This window comes from Tachyglossus aculeatus, chromosome X3, assembly GCF_015852505.1.
Source record: "Tachyglossus aculeatus isolate mTacAcu1 chromosome X3, mTacAcu1.pri, whole genome shotgun sequence".
NCBI lineage: Eukaryota > Metazoa > Chordata > Mammalia > Monotremata > Tachyglossidae > Tachyglossus > Tachyglossus aculeatus.
The window spans coordinates 23,058,178-23,080,926 of NC_052099.1; the positions used below are offsets into that span (position 1 = coordinate 23,058,178).

At 47.2% G+C, this 22,749-nt stretch overlaps 1 protein-coding gene across 3 annotated transcripts in view; it reads right to left on the minus strand.

Moving 5' to 3' along the window:
- The window catches only part of TRIO (trio Rho guanine nucleotide exchange factor), a 396,910-nt gene extending 383,369 nt beyond the window's left edge, over positions 1–13,541 (minus strand). For 2 of the 3 annotated variants that reach the window (XM_038770376.1, XM_038770378.1), the window contains exon 1: positions 13,477–13,513. The gene's annotated coding sequence lies outside the window, so the exon portion shown is untranslated. Of the gene's footprint in view, positions 1–13,476 lie in introns of all 3 variants that reach the window. The other variant, XM_038770377.1, reaches the window with a different exon arrangement.
- Positions 13,542–22,749: the final 9,208 nt, after the last annotated feature.

Sequence of the window (22,749 nt, forward strand, 5' to 3'; positions counted from 1 at the left end):
ATTTGGAGGGTCTGGCTATTGAGGAGGGAAGGAAGTCAGTCACTGTCATCGGGAAAGTTTGGGCCAAAGGCAGGTGGCACGGTGATGCCTAAGAGGAATTCATCTGCAGGGAAGAGGAAAGGCCAAGTGATGATGGCAGGAAGATTTTGGGTGGGACTAGAAAAAAGGAAATGGAAGAACAGTTGGAAGTGAGAGACAACAAAAACTGGGCAGAGAGAGCCTGACCAAACCATTCTTTTAAGGTATCTGTTAACCACTTACTATGTTGCTATACTGTTCTAAGCTCTGGGGTAGCTACAAGTGAATTAGGTTGGACACAGGTCCCTGTCCCACATGCTGCTTCTTCTTCTACCCCATCCCATCCCTCATATTATCTGCTACCAGCTCTTGATCTTTTGACCTCCTGAACAAATCCACGGAAGTGTATTTAGTAAAATTCCAAATGGAAGATACTGATTACTGAAATGGAATGGCAGCAGCTTTAAACCGAAAAACCCCTTGAGTTGTTGCATAGACCTCTGCCCCAACTGCCCCCCTTGCCTAGATCTGTAAACTACAAGGGGCAGTGAGGCCGAATGGAAAGAGCATGGCTCTGGAGGCCAGGAATCACCAAGCGCGACTCAGCCACTGGTCAGCTGGGGGACTCTGGGTAGTCACTTCACCTCTGCGTTCCAGGTTCCCAATCTACAAAATGAGGAAACTGGCCAGTGCGGCTTAATGAACCGTGTACAGGGCTGGGATTCAGAGAACCCACTTAGTCCCACCTCCACTACTGCCTTGAGTGTGAGACCTTGGACAAATCATTTAGTCTTTCTGCTTCTCAGTTACCTAATCTCTAAAACAGGGATGAGACCCGCTTTTCCTACCTCTTAGATGGTAAGTCAGACATGGGACAGAGATTGGGTCTGGTCTGGTCATCCTGAACCTACTCGGCACTTAGCAAAGTGGTCAGCACACAATAAGCATGTAATAAATACCATAAAAGTAGGAGAGAAAGGCCACCACCTACAGTGATCTGAAATGGGGGACTCAAGACCATGAGAACTTACTACTCCTCTAAAGGAGTTAAGAGATCAAGGAGAAGAAATACAAGCTGAGTGAGTATCCAGCAGAATATTTAGAACAGGATGGAAGGAAGAAAGGAGTTCAAGCCTCATTCTCTTGGGAAGCTCTCTACAGATTCTTTCTTTGCAACTGTGCTTTCTCCTTTCCTATTTCATTTTCCATTACCTAGGCTATTGCTAGTCCTATTCATTTATGTGATTCTGCAGCACACTACACCAAGGAACTTGGGAGCAGGCTGTAAAACCCCAGCCATCCTTGTATGAAGAAATACTGATTTCTTCCGGTATCTCTTAAAATGGCATTTCTTCTCTTTTTATACAAACATAGCTTAGCCTATCAGCAGAAGGTGTTTAGCGAGTCAGTAAAGTGTGGCTCACGATTAGGAATTTGACTAGCTGCTGGAGGTCAGCCAAATAATCCTAAATACAATACTGTTTTAGTATAGACTTCGGCAAATTTGGCAGGTGATGAATATCAATCAGACCGAACTGACTTATACTGTGATGGTTTAAACATATCATTCACCACCAAAATGCTGCCCCAAACTGGATTGGATGAACCTAATGCAAAATCACCTACCCAATTACAGTTACTCCCTAGATACTTTAGAACATTTTTTTTAATTCTCCGGCATTAATCTTATTCTCCTGTGTTTCTTATCAAATCATGTGCTTCTTCTCGGCCATATCCATTAGCAACCAAGTCTTTCATTTCAATATCTGTAAGTGGTTAAACTGCATAAAGGGAGCAGTGTAATGTCCCATGTCAATAGAACTGTTTAAAGGTCTCAATTAAAAGTTCCCTTCAATGAATATTCCACTGCTCTAGTTTGATTTCTTGAAAGTCATTTAGAGGATTATTTTTAGAACCTTCCTAGGTTTAAACAGAATTTAAGAAAAACTGTGCCACCTAAAAAAAAATGAAACTACTTTTCAAACAAAGGATGACAAGGATTTCCTAACAGGGATGAAAGACTCAAATATGGCAACCAACCTCAGTTTTTGTTGTTTAAATCTAATATTGTAAAGAAATGTTTTGGATTATGTTTGTCAAGAACAAAATTCAATCAACCACAAAAATGTACATATTCAGCTTCCTGACTGTGGGCCAAGTTGACGGGCTCTCTCAGCTTTTGTCAGAAGATTCAAAAGTCCTCCTGAGCATTTTCAGCACTAATATGACCTACCTTCACAATCCATTTTTACTGTTAAACAATTTCACCTAGGAAATAACTTTACTTCTTCCTCTCCTCTCCAACAAAAGAGTGCTCTTTAGCAATGACACAATTTCAGTTGGCCATCACACTAGAATGATGCAGATCATCACTGCCTGAATTTGGGAGGCCCAAAGGAAGGGGAAGAACGGAATGAAAGGAGCACAGCCCACAGGTCCAGGGACAAGAGGGAAAAAGAAAGATTAACTTGGGCCCAGGTGCTCTCTCAAAGGCTGTACATAAAAATAGCAAGTCTTGATGAACTAAGAAAATAAACTAATGCTTTGCACGGAGCCCTTAATAAATGCAATACATAAGTAACTACTCAAAGTCCTGCTCCGCTCTTCCCAGCCAATGGGAATGTGCACCCCAGCCCTCAGTTTCACTGAAATGTTACAATTCCGAGTACAAAACTAGAGGTTGCTGCCTCTTCCCTCTCCTGCCAGACGTCCTCAACTCCCTTGCTCTCTCCTCTCAGTCTTCCTGTCAGAAAGGGCTCCCTAGGAATTCCCATCACCACCCCAACATTTTGGGGCTAGATTCCCTTCTGATCCAAACATGTCCCCCACACACCTCCCACCCCCACACACACACACACACACTCAAGAGCGTTATGTTAGATTTGCCCTTTTGCTTACGGCTTAAATGGAGTGGCATCACACCAGACTGGGGCAGTGGAAGACTTTCCTAATAGCAACAAAACCCGCTTTGGCTATTGTTCATCCCCGGAAGAATTTCAAACTCTGGCACTGGCAGAAAGGACGGTAATGTATGAGTGGGGGAGGAACCCGGAGATCAGCAGAGCATTTCGTTCATGACTGAGATTGCAACTCAAATCAAAAGACTTAAGGCAGTTGAAGAACAGATAAGAGCAAGGAGAGGAAGGTGGGAGTAAGAGGGAGGGAAGAGGCACCAAGACAGTACTGCCATTTTAATCAGATTTTTTCCTAGGATCCCAAGAGGCACATTTCCTTTGTGAACTCAAATGAATTGGCTTACATTACACCGAAATCTTTTCTCGAAAGATGGGTCTCCGGCTACCCATCGCCCTTCTCTCGGAGAGAACTCAACACCGTACCGACAACGGGTTCCATTATGTGGCAGCTGGCAGCATCAAAAAGAAGCCAAGCTACATTTGGGGTGGGGGGAGGAGGAGGGAGGGGAGAGGGGGCATGCCACCCTGTCTCGGAACGGGGAGGAAAGGGAAAGATTTTTCATTTGTGCCCTTACTAGGTGGGCCGAGGATTAGCTGGGGAAAGGCAAATGAATGTTACCCACCCACATCATGGGCTCACCCACTCTTCCACACCCCACCCAAGCTAGGCAAGCCGTTTTCTGGTTGAGTTCCGTTGTCCCCGAAAGAGGTGGAGAAAGGGGGCGACGGACAAGACAAAATAATTCCACTTTGCCGCTGCCTGTTCGGTTTTTCCCGTTAGGGCGAGGGGACCAGACCCAGCTGCGGCCCTGGCTAAACTGCACGCCCGTGCCAGCGGGGAAGTCGGTTTGAACTTCTCCTGCCCCCGAGGATCTCGCTCGGTCGACTAGGAAGCCGAGCCGAGAGTCCCCCCCGCCCCTCCCCGCCGACACCCGGCAAACCCGGCCGGGGGGCCCGGGAAAAGGAGGCCCGGAGCGGCGCGCCCCCCCCACCCCATCCTCGGGCCCCCGGGATTTGTACTTCCCAAGCGCTTAGCACAGTGCTCTGCACATAGTAAGCGCTCAATAAATACGATTGATGATGATGATGATGATGATGAAGCCCCCCGCCCTCCGGGCCCCCGGGCTACGGACCTAGGCCGCCCGCTTCTCCTTCCTCGGGCTTCCAGCGGTGCGCCTGCATGGCTCCGCCCGGGCTCCGCGCCCAGCGCCCCGGGGAGCCGGCGCAGCCGCCCCCGATCGCCCGCCCGCCCGCCCGGATCGCCCGCTCCGCCGACCGATCGCCGCCGCCGCCCCGAAGACCGGAGGGAGGGAGGGACCTGGAGGCGGGGCAGGGGGAGGAGGAGGACGGGCGGGCGCTGGCCGGGAGGAGTGGCAACGGGGAGGCGGAGCGGGAGCCGCGGGATGGTGATCAGCATCAATCATCATCAATCGTATTGATTGAGCGCTTACTATGTGCAGAGCACTGTACTAAGCGCTTGGGAAGGACAAATTGGCAACATCTAGAGACAGTCCCTACCCAACAGTGGGCTCACAGTCTAAAAGGGGGAGACAGAGAACAAAACCAAATGGCAGCAAACCTTGTGACTCCCAGGCCCCGATCCAGTCCCCATGCAGCAGATAAATGGCAGCAAACCTTGTGACTCCCAGGCCCCTACCCTGACATCATCAATCGTATTTATTGAGCGCTTACTGTGTGCAGAGCACTGTACTAAGCGCTTGGGAAGGACAAATTGGCAACATCTAGAGACAGTCCCTACCCAACAGTGGGCTCACAGTCTAAAAGGGGGAGACAGAGAACAAAACCAAATGGCAGCAAACCTTGTGACTCCCAGGCCCCTATCCAGTCCCCATGCAGCAAACCTTGTGACTCCCAGGCCCGTACCCTGACATCATCAATCGTATTTATTGAGTGCTTACTGTGTGCAGAGCACTGTACTAAGCGCTTGGGAAGGACAAATTGGCAACACATAGAGACAGTCCCTACCCAACAGTGGGCTCACAGTCTAAAAGGGGGAGACAGAGAACAAAACCAAATAGCAGCAAACCTGGTGACTCCCAGGCCCCTATCCAGTCCCCATGCAGCAGATACATGGCAGCAAACCTTGTGACTCCCAGGCCCATACCCTGACATCATCAATCGTATTTATTGAGCGCTTACTGTGTGCAGAGCACTGTACTAAGCGCTTGGGAAGGACAAATTGGCAACATCTAGAGACAGTCCCTACCCAACAGTGGGCTCACAGTCTAAAAGGGGGAGACAGAGAACAAAACCAAATGGCAGCAAACCTTGTGACTCCCAGGCCCCTATCCAGTCCCCATGCAGCAGATAAATGGCAGCAAACCTTGTGACTCCCAGGCCCATACCCTGACATCATCAATCGTATTTATTGAGCGCTTACTGTGTGCAGAGCACTGTACTAAGCGCTTGGGAAGGACAAATTGGCAACATCTAGAGACAGTCCCTACCCAACAGTGGGCTCACAGTCTAAAAGGGGGAGACAGAGAACAAAACCAAATGGCAGCAAACCTTGTGACTCCCAGGCCCCTATCCAGTCCCCATGCAGCAGACAAATGGCAGCAAACCTTGTGACTCCCAGGCCCGTACCCTGACATCATCAATCGTATTTATTGAGCGCTTACTGTGTGCAGAGCTCTGCACATGGTAAGCGCTCAATAAATACGATTGATGATGATGATGATGGTTGGATGGACGGATGGGTGGGTGGATCGATGGATGGGAGGATGGACTGGTGGAATGAATGGGTGGATGGATGGGTGGACGGATGAACGGACGAATGGATGGACGGATGGATGGACTGATGGCCTTGTATCCCCCCCGGCGCTTAGAACAGTGGTTGGCACATAGTAAGCACTTACCAAATACCATCATCATCATGGATGATGTATATATATATAAGTTTGTACATATTTATTACTTTATTTATTTATCTTACTTGTACATATCTATTCTATTTATTTTTTTTTTGTTAGTATGTTTGGTTTTGTTCTCTGTCTCCCCCTTCTAGACTGTGAGCCCGCTGTTGGGTAGGGACTATCTCTATGTATTGCCGACTTGTACTTCCCAAGCACTTACTACAGTGCTCTGCACACAGTAAGCACTCAATAAATACGATTGATTGATTGATTGATTGACTGATGGACAGATGGCTCCCAGAGGGAGACGAGCTGCATTAACACTGAGCACAAACCCACCTGCCGCTCACCGTCCCTACCAAACCCATCCACCACCTGGCTCTCTTCTAAGAGCCCTCCCCCAGAAAGCTCACCCAAGAGTTTTGTAGTGGTCCTTGCGGCTTTCTGCCCTCTAAATAAACGTTCAACCACTGCCCTGCCATCCCTATTCCTCCAGGGCTGGCCGGACATTAACATTCCCCTTCCTCAGTACCTCCCGTCATCCACAAACACAGTTTGGACACAACCTGGGATTGCGCCGGAGGGTTTAGCACAATGGGCTCTGACAGTACGATGGCATATTCCATCAGTGTCTCCTACTCAAAGGGCAACTAACTGACGAGCATCTCCAGAAAGGCATGGAAGCAAAGCTACTGTCTTAAAGTGGACCCAGCTGCCTCCATCCCAGCTCCTACGCAACAATGAATCCCCCATTCCCTCCCATTCCACCTGTATATAATAGACATGATGCAGACCTCTATTTGTATACACATTTTTTTTTCATTCCTAGATCCAACATTGTCTCTCAAGCATGGGTTGTTACAATAATAATAATGAGGATGGTATTTGTTAAGTGCTTACTATGTGCCAAGCACTGTTCTAAGCACTGGGGTAGATAAACGGTGGTCAGGTTGTCCCAAGTGGGGCTCACGCTTTCAATCCACATTTTACAGATGAGGTCACTGAGGCAAAGAGAAGTTAAGTGATTTGCCCAAGATCACACAGCAGACAAGTGGTGGAGCTGAGATTAGAGCCCATGACCTCTGACTCACAAGCCCGGGCTCTTTCCACCAAGTCACGCTGCTTCTCACGTTCTCTGAGCCTGACCGTCTCTTGGGACAATCCGGGCGAGAATTCAGCGAGGCAAGCTGTCCATTTACCCGGGGGCCGGTTCGGTTCAGAAATCCAGAGTCCCTGGCACCAGCCCTGATGTGCCCATCCAGTTGAGGATAACCAACGGGGCCCAGCACCCCACCTGGGTTGGTGGAGGTCTGGATGAATATTATTATTACTATTATTATTTATTATAATAGAGAACCTTGCTGATTTCTCTTCCAAAGTACCCCCGCTCCCACTGACCCGGAGGGTGGCAAGTCTCCCAGGTGAGCCGCCAATGTTCCATGTGACAACCAAATGAAGTCACCGATCTGAAATCCTGGGGGGCAGGGGGGAGGTCATCCAAAAAAGGCACCCAAAACACCTCTTGTCTAAGGCCATCGTTGTCATTGTTGCTATTATCCTGCACCACGGTGGAGGGAGGGCAAAGACGGGGAAAAAGTGAAAGCGAAGATGGTTGGGAGCGAGGGGAAGGACTGCCAATAACCCCAGGGCCGGGACTGGGCCAGACACAGCTCATTCTAGGGTCCCCTCCTCCCTTCCCCGCAAACCGCATCCAATGAGCCTGGCGAGAGGAAATGGGAGAAAGAGAGAGAAAAGAAAAGCCATCGGAATAGGATGGAAGCGGTCGGAGGAGACACCCCCCCGGGGGTCTCTCTATGAGAAGCAGCATGATGCAGTGGGTAGAGCCCAGGCCAGGGAGTTAGAAGGTCGTGGGTTCTAATCCCACTTGTCTGCTGGGTGACCTTGGGCGAGTCACTTCACTTACCTTGTACCCCCCCCCCCCCCGCCAGCGCTTAGAACAGTGTTTGGCACATAGTAAGCGCTTAACAAATTCCATCATTATGATTCACTTCAATCAATCAATCAATCGTATTTATTGAGCGCTTACTGTGTGCAGAGCACTGTACTAAGCGCTTGGGAAGTACAAGTTGGCAACATGTAGAGACAGTCCCTACCCAACAGTGGGCTCACAGTTTTAAAGGGGGAGACAGAGAACAAAACCAAACATACTAACAAAATAAAATAAATAGAATAGATATGTACAAGTAAAATAAATAAATAGAGTAATAAATGTATACAAACATATATACATATATACAGGTGCTGTGGGTAAGGGAAGGAGGTAAGACGGGGGGGTGGAGAGGGGGACGAGGGGGAGAGGAAGGAAGGGGCTCAGTCTGGGAAGGCCTCGTGGAGGAGGTGAGCTCTCAGTAGGGCCTTCTCAGGGCCTCAGTGACCTCCTCTGAAAAACGAGGACTGAGACGGAAAACCCCACGTGGGACAGGGGCTGTGTCCCACCCGATTTGCTTGTATCCATCTCAGAGCTTAGCACAGTGCCTGGCACACAATAAGCGCTTAATACAACAATTATCATAGTATTATTATTCTTACCTGCCCCCAGGTGGGGTGTTGGGGGGGGGGGGGAGGCTACAGGCCCCTCCTCCTTGCCAAGCCTAAAGACAGGATGATGATGATGGTATTTGTTAAGCGCTTACCATGTGCCAAGCACTGTTCTAAGCGCTGGAGCAGGACCTGTCCGACTCCCTCCCCCACCGGCCAAGCAGGGCCGAGCGCCAGGTGCACGCAGAGCGGGTGATGGAGAGCAGCGGCTACCTGAGGGCCCGGGACGGGGTGGGGATCCACAGCATCTCTTTCTGGTTGGAGGGAGGAGGGGGTCTCAATGGCAGATGCTTGAAGGAGACCTGTGAGGAACCCACCCATGGCTCCGGGGGGAAAGGGCAGTAGTCGGGATGGGGGGGTTAAATTAATTCATTCATTCAATCGTATTTATTGAGCGCTTACTGTGTGCACAGCATTGGACTAAGCGCTTGGGAAGTACAATTCGGCCACATGAACTCCTCGATTCACTCATTCCTTCAATCGTATTTATTAAGCGCTTACTGTGTGCAGAGCACTGTACTAAGCACTTGGGAAGTACAAGTCGGCAAGGTAGAGACGATCCCTACCCAACAACGGGCTCACAGTCTAGAAGAGGGAGACAGACAACAAAACAAAACCTGTAGACAGGTGTCAAAATCGTCAGAATAAATAGAATTATAGCTATATGAATGTCATTAATAAAGGTTGCGGGTTATGGCAGAGGACAGGATGTTCTGGAGAAAGTATAGCCATGGAGTCGCTATGAATCGGAAATGACTCGACAGCGCTTAATAAGAATAATAATCCCTTTACACAGGTCATTCTCATTCATTCAATCGTATTTTCAAATAAGGGTTCCATATTTTTACACATCCGCCAAGCTAGCTCTCTTCCAAGACCTACTGAGAGCTCACCTCCTCCAGGAAGCCTTCCCAGGCTAAGCCCCCTTTTTCCTCTCCTCCTCCCCATCTCCCCCCCCAACCCTACCTCCTTCCCCTCCTTACAGCACTTGTATATATTTGTATAGATTTATTACTCTATTTTACTTGGATACGTTTACTACTCAATTTATTTTGTTAATGATGTGCACCTAGCAATAATTCTATTTGTTCTGATGATTTCAACACCTGTCTCCGTGTTTTGTTTTGTTGTCTGTCTCCCCCTTCTAGACTGTGAGCTCGTTGTTTAGTAGGGACCATCTCTCTATGTTGCCGACTTGTACTTCCCAAGCGCTTAGTCCAGTGCTCTGCACACAGTAAGCGCTCAATACGACAATGAATGAATGAATTGAGGATTTCATGTTGCCGACTTGTACTTCCTAAGAACTTAGTCCAGTGCTCTGTAAGCACTATAAGACAGTAAGCACTCAATACGATTTCATGAAGGAATGAATATAGCTATAATTCTATTTGCTCTGACGATTTTGACACCTGTCTCCATGTTTTTGTTTTGTCGTCTATCTAGGGACTGTCTCTCTCTGTTGCCGACTTGTACTTCCCAAGTGCTTCGTCCAGTGCTCTGCATACAGTAAGCGCTCAATAAATACGACTGAATGAATAAATACAGCTATAATTCTATTCATTCTGACGATTTTGACACCTGTCTCCATGTTTTGTCGTCTGTCTCTCCCTTCTAGACAGTGAGCCCATGTAGGGACCGTCTCTATATGTTGCCGACTTGTACTTCCAAAGCGCTTCGTCCAGTGCTCAGCACACAATAAGCGCTCAACCAATACAAATGAATACAGCTATAATTCTATTTGTTCTGACGATTTTGACACCTGTCTCCATGTTTTGTCATCTGTCTCCCCCTTCTAGACTGTGAGCCCGTGTAGGGACCGTCTCTATATGTTGCCAACGTCTACTTCCCAAGAGCTTAGTCCAGTGCTCCGCACACAGTAAGCGCTCAATAAATACGACTGAATGAATGAATGGAGGATTTCATGTTGCCAACTTGTACTTCCTAAGCACTTAGTCCAGTGCTCTGCACTCTGTAAGCGCTCAATCAATACGATTGAATGAAGGAATGAATACAGCTATAATTCTATTTGTTCTGACGATTTTGACACCTCTCTCCATTTTTTGTTTTGTCATCTATCTAGGGATCGTCCCTCTGTGTTGCCGACTTGTACTTCCCAAGCGCTTCGTCCAGTGCTCTGCACACAGGAAGCGCTCAATAAATACGACTGAATGAATGAATACAGCTATAATTCTATTTGTTCTGACGATTTTGACACCTGTCTCCATGTTTTGTCGTCTGTCTCCCCCTTCTAGACAGTGAGCCCGTGTAGGGACCATCTCTATATGTTCCCGACTTGTACTTCCGAAGTGCTCAGCATACAGTACGTGCTCAATCAATACGAACGAATGAATACAGCTATAATTCCATTTGTTCTAACGATTTTGACACCTGTCTCCATGTTTTGTCGTCTGCCTCCCCCTTCTAGACTGTGAGCCCGTGTAGGGACCGTCTCTATATGTTACCGACTTGTACTTACAAAGCGCTCAGCACACAGTAAGCGCTCAGTCAATACGAACGAATGAATACAGCTATAATTCCATTTGTTCTAACGATTTTGACACCTGTCTCCATGTTTCGTCGTCTGTCTCCCCCTTCTAGACAGTAAGCCCGTGTAGGGACTGTCTCTATATGTTCCCGACTTGTACTTCCGAAGCGCTCAGCATACAGTAAGCGCTCAATCAATACGAATGAATGAATACAGCTATAATTCCATTTATTCTAATGATTTTGCCACCTGTCTCCATGTTTCGTCGTCCATCTCCCCCTTCTAGACTGTGAGCCCGTGTAGGGACCGTCTCTATATGGTGCCGACTTGTACTTCTGAAGCGTTCAGCACACAGTAAGCGCTCAATCAATACGAATGAATAAATACAGCTACAATTCCACTTGTTCTGACAATTTTGACACCTGTCTCCATGTTTTGTCGTCTGTCTCCCACTTCTAGACTGTGAGCCCGTGTAGGGACCGTCTCTGTATGCTGCCGACTTGTACTTCCGAAGCGCTCAGCACACAGTAAGCGCTCAACAATACGAATGAATGAATACAGCTACAATTCCATTTGTTCTGACAATTTTGACACCTGTCTCCATGTTTTGTCGTCTGTCTCCCCCTTCTAGACAGTGAGCCCATGTAGGGATCGTCTCTATGTACTTCCGAAGCGCTCAGCACACAGTAAGGGCTCAATCAATAAGAATGAATGAATACACTATAATTCCATTTATTCTAACAATTTTGACACCTGTCTCCATGTTTTGTCGTCTGTTTCCCCCTTCTAGACAGTGAGCCTGTGTAGGGACCGTCTCTATATGTTGCCGACTTGTACTTCCGAAGCGCTCAATCAATTCGAACGAATGAATACAGCTATAATGCCATTTGTTCTAACGATTTGGACACCTGTTTCCATGTTTCGTCGTCTGTCTCCCCTTTCTAGACTGTGAGCCCGTGTAGGGACCGTCTCTATGTGCTTCCGAAGCGCTCAGCACACAGTAAGCGCTCAATCAATAAGAATGAATGAATACAGCTACAATTCCATTTGTTCTGATGATTTTGACACCTGTCTCCATGTTTCGTCGTCTGTCTCCCCCTTCTAGACTGTGAGCTCGTGTAGGGACCGTCTCTATATGTTGCCGACTTGTACTTCCGAAGCGCTCAATCAATACGAACGAATGAATACAGCTATAATGCCATTTGTTCTAACGATTTGGACACCTGTCTCCATGTTTCGTCGTCCATCTCCCCCCTCTAGACAGTGAGCCCATGTAGGGACCGTCTCTATGTACTTCCGAAGCGCTCAGCACACAGTAAGCGCTCAATCAATAAGAATGAATGAATACAGCTATAATTCCATTTGTTCTAACAATTTTGACACCTGTCTCCATGTTTCGTCGTCCGTCTCCCCCTTCTAGACTGTGAGCCCGTGTAGGGACCGTCTCTATATGTTGCCGACTTGTACTTCCGAAGCGCTCAATCAATACGAAAGAATGAATACAGCTATAATGCCATTTGTTCTAACGATTTGGACACCTGTCTCCATGTTTCGTCATCCGTCTCCCCCTTCTAGACTGTGAGCCCATGTAGGGACCGTCTCTATGTACTTCCGAAGCGCTCAGCATACAGTAAGCGCTCAATCAATACGAATGAATAAATGCAGCTACAATTCCATTTGTTCTGACAATTTTGACACCTGTCTCCATGTTTCGTCGTCCGTCTCCCCCTTCTAGACTGTGAACCCGTGTAGAGACCGTCTCTATATGTTGCCGACTTGTACTTCTGAAGCACTGAATCAATACGAACGAATGAATACAGCTATAATTCCATTTGTTCTACCGATTTTGACACCTGTCTCCATGTTTTGTCGTCCGTCTCCCCCTTCTAGACAGTGAGCCCGTGTAGGGACCGTCTCTATGTACTTCCGAAGCGCTCAGCACACAGTAAGGGCTCAATCAATAAGAATGAATGAATACAGCTATAATTCCATTTATTCTAACGATTTGGACACCTGTCTCCATGTTTCGTCGTCCGTCTCCCCCTCCTAGACTGTGAGCCCGCGTAGGGCCCGTCTCTATATGTTGCCGACTTGTACTTCCGAAGCGCTCAATCAATACGAACGAATGAATATGATGAATGAACGAATGATGATGATGAATACAGCTATAATTCCATTTGTTCTACCGATTTGGACACCTGTCTCCATGTTTCGTCGTCCGTCTCCCCCTTCTAGACTGTGAGCCCGTGTAGGGCCCGTCTCTACACGTTGCCGAGCTTGGCCATCATCATCATCAATCGTATTTATTGAGCGCTTACTGTGTGCAGAGCACCGGACTAAGCGCTCGGGAAGTACAAACTGGCAACATATAGAGACGGTCCCTACCCAACAGCGGGCTCACGGTCGAAAAATGGTCCAGCGCTTCGAGCAGGGAAGTGCAAGTTGGCACCATACAGAGACAGCCCCTACCCTAGCCACAGTCCAGCGCTTCGAACAGTGCTTGGCACGTAGTGAGCGCCCAAGAAATGCCATTATCATCAGCAATAGGAGGGACTGGATGGCATTCGCTCAATCCTTCAAGGGAGTGGAATGACGGAGCTGTCAATCCCGGGGCCGCACTCACCGGATCGGAAAAAGGCCGTGATGTCGGCCAAGTCCTTGGAGGCCTCGTCGGTGCCTTCCCCGGATCCGCTGCTTGCTCCTGCCGCTGCTCCTGCTCCTGCCGTGGTGGCGGCGGCCGAGGGGGAGGAGGAGGAGGTGGTGGTGGTGGCGGTGGTGGTGGTGGCGGGGCCTCCGCTGCTGTTGCTGCCGCTCATGGCTGCGGCCTCTACTCCCGGCCAGGCCTCTACTCCCCTGGTCCTTTTTCTTCCTCCTCCTCCTCTTCCTCCTGCTCCTCCTGTCCGTCCTCCGGCTCCCTCCCCGGGCCCAGGCCTCTCCCGCTCCCCTCCGCCACAATAGGGCCGCCCACACCCCCCCAACCGCCCACAATTTCGGGGGGCGGAGGAAGGGGCGGTTTGCGAGCGGTGCTGCGGGAGCGAAAAAAAGGGGGAGCAAAAAATAAAGGGGGGAGCAGAAAAAAGGGGGGGAGGATGGGCCTCTCGCTGGCGGATCAGGGGTGGCTCCCGGCCTCCATCTTGATTTCAAACAGGGGAAGGAGAAAGAGGAGGGGAAAAAAAAAATCGGGAGAGGGTGGAGAGGGAAAAGAAAAAAAAAAAAGCGAGGCGGGAGGGAAGGGGAAGGGGCTTCGGGAATTTCCGGAAAAGATGGCAGGGGCGGGGCGAGGGGCGGGGATGGCAGGGGGCCAACCCGCTGGCAGCGACCACCCTCCTCCCTCCACGGCGAGGGCCAGCTATAATCATAATGATAATGGCATTTATTAAGCGCTTACTACGTGCAAAGCACTGTTCCAAGCGCTGGGGGATACAAGGTGATCAGGTTGTCCCACGTGGGGCTCACAGTCTTAATCCCATTTTGCAGATGAGGTACCTGAGGCACAGAGACGTGGCTTGCCCAAGGCCCCATAATAATGATGCTGGCATTTGTTAAGCGCCTACTATATGTGCCAAGCACTGTTCCAAGCGCTGGGGGATACAAGGTGATCAGGTTGTCCCACGTAGGGCTCACAGTCTTAATCCCATTTTGCAGATGAGGTGCCTGAGGCACAGAGAAGTTAAGTGGCTTGCCCGAGGCCCCATAATAATGATGATGGCATGTAAGTGCTTACTATATGTGCCAAGCACTGTTCCAAGCGCTGGGGGATACAAGGTGATCAGGTTGTCCCACGTGGGGCTCACAGTCTTAATCCCATTTTACAGATGAGGTGCCTGAGGCGCAGAGAAGTTAAGTGGCTTGCCCAAGGCCCCATAATAATGATGATGGCATTTGTTAAGCGCTTACTATATGTGCCAAGCACTGTTCCAAGCACTGGGGAGGTTACAAGGTGATCAGGTTGGCCCACGGGGGGCTCACGGCCTTCATCCCCATTTGACCAGTGAGGTCACTGAGGTCTGGAGAAGTGACTGGCCCAGAGTCATGCAACTGACAATTGGCGGAGCTGGGATTTGAACCCCTGACCTCTGACTCCAAAGCCTGGGCTCTTTCCACTGAACCACGCTGCTTCTCTCGGGGAATAACGATAATAATGGCATTTGTTAAGCGCTTACTATGTGCCAAGCACTGTTCTAAGCGCTGGGGGGATACAAGGTGATTAGGTTGTCCCATGGGGGGCTCACAGTCTTCATCTCCATTTGACCGGTGAGGTCACTGAGGCCCAGAGAAGTGACTTGCCCAAAGTCACGCAGCAGACAAGTGGCGGAGCTGGGATTTGAACCCATGACTTCTGACTCCCAAGCCTGTGCTCGTTCTACTGAGCCCCGCTGCTTCTCTTAAAAAATGGTATTAAGCGTTTACTATGTGCCAAGCACTGTTCTAAGCGCTGGAGGGGGGATTACAAGGTCAATCAATCAATCAATCGTATATATTGAGCGCTTACTGTGTGCAGAGCACTGTACTAAGCACTTGGGAAGTACAAGTTGGCAACATATAGAGACAGTCCCTACCCAACAATGGGCTCACAGTCTAAAAGATTAGGTTGTCCCACGTGGGACTCTCAGTCTTCATCTCCACTTTACCGGTGACGGAACTGAGGCCCAGAGAAGGTAAGTGATTTACCCAAAGTCACCCAGTTGACAAGTGGCGGAGCCGGGATTAGTACCCACGACCTCCAACTCCCAAGCCCGGGCTCTTTCCACTGAGCCACGCTGCTTCTCTCGGGCCGAGGGAGGGACAGAGGAGGGGAGGAGGCACTGGGGAAAGGTGTCCCAGGGTCGGTCAGGATGGTGGGACGGTGGGAGCGGTGGGGGGTAGGTCGGAGGGGACACTAGGCCGGAGCAGCGGCCCCCCGCAGTGCCAAACTTAAAAAAGAAAAAAGCACACGTGCATGAGCTGTCCAGCACGGAAAAAAGCCACACGTGGCTCTAGGGCCACCAGTTGGCCACCTGCGTGGGAGGAAGACCCACGAGAGAAGCAGTTCAGGAGCCCTTGTAAATCATAATAATGATGGTATTTGTTAAGCGCTTACTATGTGCCAAGCACAGTTCTAGTGCTGGGGTAGATAACAAGGTGATCAGGTTATCCCACGTGGGGCTCTGTCTCAATCCCCATTTTACAGATGACGTAACTGAGAAGTGAAATGATTCGCCCAAGGTCTCACGGCAGGCAAGTGGCAGAGTCGGGATTAGAATCCAGGACCTTCTGACTCCCAGCCCGGGCTCTTTCCACTAAGCCACGCTGCTTCTAAATCCAGGAATAAAGCAACACTGGGCTTTTTTCCATTCTCTCCCTACAGCAATTCTCTCCCCGCAGTGGCCCTGAGAGTCAGAGGACTCGGGTTCTAATTCTGACTCTGCCGTCGGTCTGCTGGGTGACCTCGGGCAAGTCATGGAACTTCTCCGTACCTCTTACCTCACCTGTGACCCTTATGTGGGACAGGGATTGTGTCCAACCTGATTAGCTTGTATCATAATTATGGTATTTGTTAAGCGCTTACTATGTGCTAAGCACAGGGGTACATACAAGGTAATCAATCAGGTTGTCTCACGTGAGGCTCACAGTCCTTATATTTTGTATCTACCCCACAGTCTTGTATCTACCCCGACGCTTAGTTCAGTGCCTGGAAGAGAGTAAGCGCTTACCAAATACCATCGCAAATGATACTTGATGCAGAAGATGTCACATAATATAGAGGACATTTCTTTGGTCCCAAGGCTTTATGGGTTTTGTAATTTGGGGAAAACTCTCTGCTCTCCAATCTATTTTATGCACGTGACATTAATGCTTAGAGCATCGAAGCCTCCCCCGTGTCCCAGGCCCCGGGCCGTGGTCCTGAATCAATCAATCGTATTTATTGGGCACTTACTGGGTGCAGAGCACTGTACTAAGCAGTAGGGAGAGTACGATGCAACAGAGTTAGTGGACACGTGCCCTGCCCACAAGGAGCTTACAGTCTAGTGGAGCTGAAGGGTGTGTTCCAACGAGATCCTGTTACTGCTCTCATTGAGTTTAAAATCTAGTTGGGAAGGGGGCGGCTACCTCAAACTCAGGACTATGACCTGTTCTAAAATGCAGACACGTGGACTAGAACAAGTTCCTAGTAGCTCCAGAAGGCAGAACGGTGCTTAGCATAGTGTACAACTTTTCAAAAATAAAGCTCTTTCTCTTTCTTAACCTGATATGGAAGTAAAGGATCCTCAAACAAGCGGGTGGTTAAGTTTAGAGCTTTAGGAAGCAAGCTCCTTAAAGGGAGGAATCTTATCTCGAGCTCTACTGTATCGTACACACCCAAGTGCTTAGAAGAGTTCTCTGCAAACAGAAAGCACTCAATATACACCCTAATTGATTGACTAGGATTGTGGTGATGATTCCTCCCTACACAATGGTGTTTAGCTGTTTCGTTTACATTGCTGTCTTTGTTGATTTAGTATTGTTCTTTGTTATTTCACTGTTATCACTGTCATTATTTTTGTATTTTATTGACTCCTTGAGGGAAGGGGTTGTGTAGCTGGGTAGTTGCTCTGTTGTACTTTTCCTAGATTTATAATATAGTGCTCTAAACACAGTAGGTGCTCAATTCAATTAAATTCATACCACTGAGTGATTATTGTCAGCTTTCCTTAGGTTTCCATCACCAAATCCACCCCTCTCCCTGTCACTCAGGGGGTAGGAAACGCTTCTAATTCCCACCTGTGTTTCCACAATTGCTTAGCACAGTGTTTTGCACAGAGGAGGGTCTTAATAAATACTATTACTATTTCTTTACCCCCCCCCCCCATTTTTATTGTGAGCCCTATTAGGACAATGACCTGATTTAAATCTTTTTACCTGGTAATGCTTTGACAGAGTGAAGTGTTTACTACTGACAACCATCATTACTACCTTTCCGAGCATTTTAACACAAGTGCAAAAATTCAGCCCAATCTAATTTTCCTAGGTCCAGTGGGTAAATTATTTCCTCCTTCCCCTTCTTCCTTTCTTCTCTCCATATCCCTGCTGGAACATTACTGGCAGGGGTGAAAGAGTGTGAGTGGCACTGTACACCACTGGCCCGGAAGACCAAATGCTTGTGGGCAGGGAAAGTGCTTTCCACCTCTCGTACTGGGATCTCCCAAGCGCTTAGTACTGTGCTCTGCACGTGGTAAGTGCTCAATAAACACCATTGGTAGCACTATAAGGCCTCAGGACTGAAGCCTATCCATCATTCCAAGAGAAAACTCTATCACCACTCATCCCTGAATTTGGAACAGCAGGAGGACAGCCTACTTTGCCCCTGTGCAAAAGCATTTACAAGCATCTCCATCCAAACCTGTTTCCCCTGTCTACTCATAGTTTTCTTCCATGTACCTTACAAACTAGGCAATGAATATGTAGTAATAATAATAATGATGGCATTTGTTAAGCGCTTACTATGTGCAAAGCACTGTTCTAAACACTGGGGAGAATACAAGGGGATCAGATTGTCCCAAGCGGGGCTCACAGTTTTCATCCCCATTTTACAGATGAGGTAACTGAGGCACAGGGAAGTTAAGTGACTTGGCCAAAGTCATACAGCTGACAATGGGCGGAGCTGGGATTTGAACCCATGACCTCTGACTCCCAAGCCCATGCTCTTGCTCCCATCAACTGCTCTTTGAGGACAGAGAGCAGCATTTCTAGTCACTAGATGATAAATTCCTGCTAGACTGTATGTTCTGCATGGAGTCTTCTATTTATTTTACTATCCCAAGTGTTAAATGCAGTGCTTTGCACATAATAGGAGTTCAGTATTGATTGATGGGTGGATTGAGGGTACTGACTCCACACATACTCAGCACTTTCTGCCCTGAAGTTTCAGAAGACATTTTTAAAAATATGTCGTCTTTCCATCTCCCTTGCCTTCGCAATGATAACAGGAAAAATAGCTAAGCAATCTGCTCTTTGAATAAAGAGGAACCAGAGTATTGGAAAGAGAAAAACTATCTTTAGCGTCTTGAATGTAACAAGGAGATACTGGTGAGGGTCTCTGCTCAGCTACGCAAGTCAGTTCCCTTTGGGGTTCAAGCCAGGGTGAGGTAAATCACCTTTGTTGGCAATGAAAGAGCTGAAGGTTCATTGCACTGACACTTCTGTAGTGCAGCAATCCTCCTGGGTGACACTTAAAATCAGGCAAAATTAAGTCTGCATCAAAGCAACACGCCTGTGTGGTAATTAATTCTTTATTTCTATCTTGCTGCAAACCTGTATGAGAGCTGCAGAGAGAACAAAGACTGCTCTTTGTCCAGTGAATAGATCTCCTTAACACATTGTGGGCTACCTCTCCACAACAGAGAGCAAAATTACATGCTATTTATGCAGGGCATACCAAAACCATTTAAATGAATTTTGGCACTGCTGCTGATTACTAGGGTTCTTGGAGGTCTGTAGGTGGAAATTGCATTTTCAAGCAAAAAAATTTTTGGTTTAGGATTTGTTTGATTTTATACATTCTATTTGAGGCCAAGCCCATTAACTTAAACTGAATTTTTTTAAAAAAAAAAAACAGCGATAGCATTCATCAAATAAAAGAAGCATAAAGCCAAAAAGGAATATTTCTCTTGCATGCTTTCAAATGCAGTATGGCAAACGATAGACCACTGCATGAGGCCCATAGATTTTTGTTTTAGTAGATGTCTTCTGATGCTTTTTCTACCTTAGAGGAATAATTGTCTGTTTTACAGAAGAAGGAAACGATTGAGATGTTACAAGAAAAATCTGGTTGAAATTTGTAAGCAGATGGTCAGTTCAGTTTAGTGAATCTAGCAATATCTGCCTTTACTCCACTAGTGCCTCTCAGCTTGGACACACATACACCCACATGTGCAACTGCTTGGCAACCTCTTCAGAGGCCTCTTCTCATGTTGCACTTTTCACTTCCAACTTTGAACAGCGAATGGGGCCCATCTTGTTATCTACATTACAGAAATCTGACAAACAGCCTGAAGATTTGCCGTTTTAGATCAGACCCCTGGTCCATCAAAGCCAATGTTCAGCCTCTGGCAGTAGCCAATATCTCATGCTTCTAGGAAAGAAAAAAAAAAAACATTCCTGTCATCCGGTGAAACTGCAGCATGGTGTATATGCAGGAGTGGTATTATTTTTCCTAACCCCATGCAGTGATCAGTTTATCTTGTGAAACATGAGATTTGATTTCCCATATCTAAACAAGTGCTTCATTTGATCTCAAATTATCCAGCAACTTCTGTCTTTCAAATCCAGTCCCATTCAATGTCTTTCTGCCACAGCTATTTCCTCAGGTTAGCTCTGTGCCAGCTGTGTGCCATTGTAGAGAAATATCATCCCATGCCCCTAAGTATACAGCTCATTAATGACATTGTGGCTTCTGACTCCTGAATAAGAGGATTTTAAGCCATTTTCACTAAACCCTTCAGAGAGGTAGGGAATCTCTTGGGGAGCTAGATAAAGTTGATATTTGGGGTTCTGCCAATGGCTCCAGCACCAGTTCACAGACATAGTTTTTGTTACTTCAGTTTTCTAGATCTCAATTTCTTCCAAGTAAAATGAGGATCGTAATGCAGTACTTTCTTCATGGTACCTTTAATATGCTGTAAAAATCTTTGTGAGAAAGAGAATGTTAATATATTGAGTTTCTCTATCAAATTCCTTCCGGACATGTCCTTCCTACACTAAAATCTTAGCTAGGACAGTGTCTCATTTTACAATATAACACCATGACAGAGACAGTCCCTGCTCACAACAAGCTGCTAATCTAGAAGGCACAAACAGGTACAAAACAAAAAAGTTACACATTCTCTGCTCAAGAGGAGTTTATGCTCCAAGATGGCAGGCAGACATAAATATTTGAAGAAATGCATGTAGGAGAGGATATAAATAAGCACCCAAGTGCTAAATATGGCTGGCAGGTTAATACAATGCTTCTAAAAAATCCCCCCTACCCATGCAAACTCCTTACCACATTGTGTGCACAGAAAGACTGTTCTTTGTTGGTTTGTCAGGTTTGTTTTGATGGTCACACTGTAACATTTGAAGGTTACAATCAATCTATCAGTGGTATTTATTGAGAACATATTTTGTGCAAAGATCTGTCCTAAACATTTGGGAGAGTACAATAGAGTTGGTAGACAGGAACTCTGCCCTCAAGGAGTTTTCATTCTTACAGCACCTGACTGTTTATTCTTTTGCCTCCTTGGATCTTCTTCCTTACAAAGCTTTTGCTCAAAAAGAGTGAGTCCTTTCTTGACAGCATTTATGCCAAGTTTATCTTTAGCAACTGACTCCTAGTTTCCAAATGGGATCCAACATTGTCTGAATCTTTGTTTTGGTTTGTTTTTTTTTTTGTATCCTTAAAACATTTCCTTTGTACTCCTTGCTTCTGATTGTCTGAAATAAGTAACCATGGCCAACTTGCCATTTTTTTTCATAACTATCCCAGGAGGTACCCTGAAATAAAGCAAAGACTAGCTACAGTTTGTATTATTATTATTTCAGTACTTGCCAAATATAGATGAACCAATCAATCAAACTATGGTATTTATTGAATACCGACTGAGGCAAACTACTATATATTAAGTCCCTCAAGGAGCTTACATCTTTATTGAGAAGCAGTGTACTCTAGAGAAAACAGCATGGGACAGGGTGTCAGGAGGCCTGGCTTTTAATCCCAGCTCTGCCATTTGCCTGTGGTGTTTCCTTCATCGTAAAACAGGGATAAAATACCTATTCTCTCTCCCCTTAAACTGTGAGCCTCATGTGAACAAGGAGGGTGTCCAATCTGATTATATTGTTTCAGCCCAGGGCTTGGCACATAGTAAATGCTTAAAATAATCACAATTGTTATTATAATCGTCCTAGTGAGTGGGCAAGTGGCCATTTAAAAGAAGAGGTCTGGCCTCTAATGATTTACGTTTTCAAGGAAGAGATTTGGGGCTCCATGAATGTAGGCCACATATGCCAAAGGAAACTGAGCTAATGACAGCATTCTATGCTCTCTTTAGCTAGAGTGTGCGTGGAGTATCAGCCCTCCGCATAACAAGCCTTTGATTACTGGCAGCCAATTCATCCAGCTGCTGCGTCATGCCTCACACTGTCCCTCCAGTGGGACAGAAGATCCTCTGTCCCTACTCCCTCAAATCAGCAATGAGTCCAGTTACTAATGCTGGAATAAGAAGCAGTTTTCAACTTAAGACTTTTGTAACTAAACAATGGTCATCTGTGGTTTTATAAGGGACAGAGAGGCAACTTCTCTCAAAGAGATTTCCTTCCTTGTGGGTTTTCCCTGGCTCATTCCTTTTCTTGGTCACATCCAGCAGATATTGGCAGTTTTGGAGAGCCTGCTGGGAAATAAGGAGCAACCAGCCCTCATTTGGTCCCTCTGGGGAGTAGAAACAGCTAGGAAGTTCAGAACGCTACTAACCGCCCCAAGGAGCATACTCGATCCTTTTCCAACTTGAGAACTTCTTAGGAAGAGTGTCCACCCCTCCAGAGTCACTCTGGTGATGCAGGTTTGGGTTTCCAATAAACATCAAATTAAAAAATCCCCAAGAAATCCTTTTATGTCCACCCATTAATTCACCATCTGCCTTTGAAATGTTTGAAACTGTAGCTAAGGCTCCTTCCTTCTGGCCTTCATAAACAACTTTGTTCCCTTTGTTCAGCTCATCCTCCAGGCTGATGTTACAGTCACTGAGGAAGGAATGGGCCCAAAATATATGAGATATTCAGCCCCAGCTTCTTGGGGCTCAATAAATACAATTGAGTGAGTGAATTTGAGTGAGTGGATTTGAGTGAGTGAATTCTGTGGGAACTCTTCTTGGCCTTCACCACCGTCAGAGAAGCAGCGTGGCTC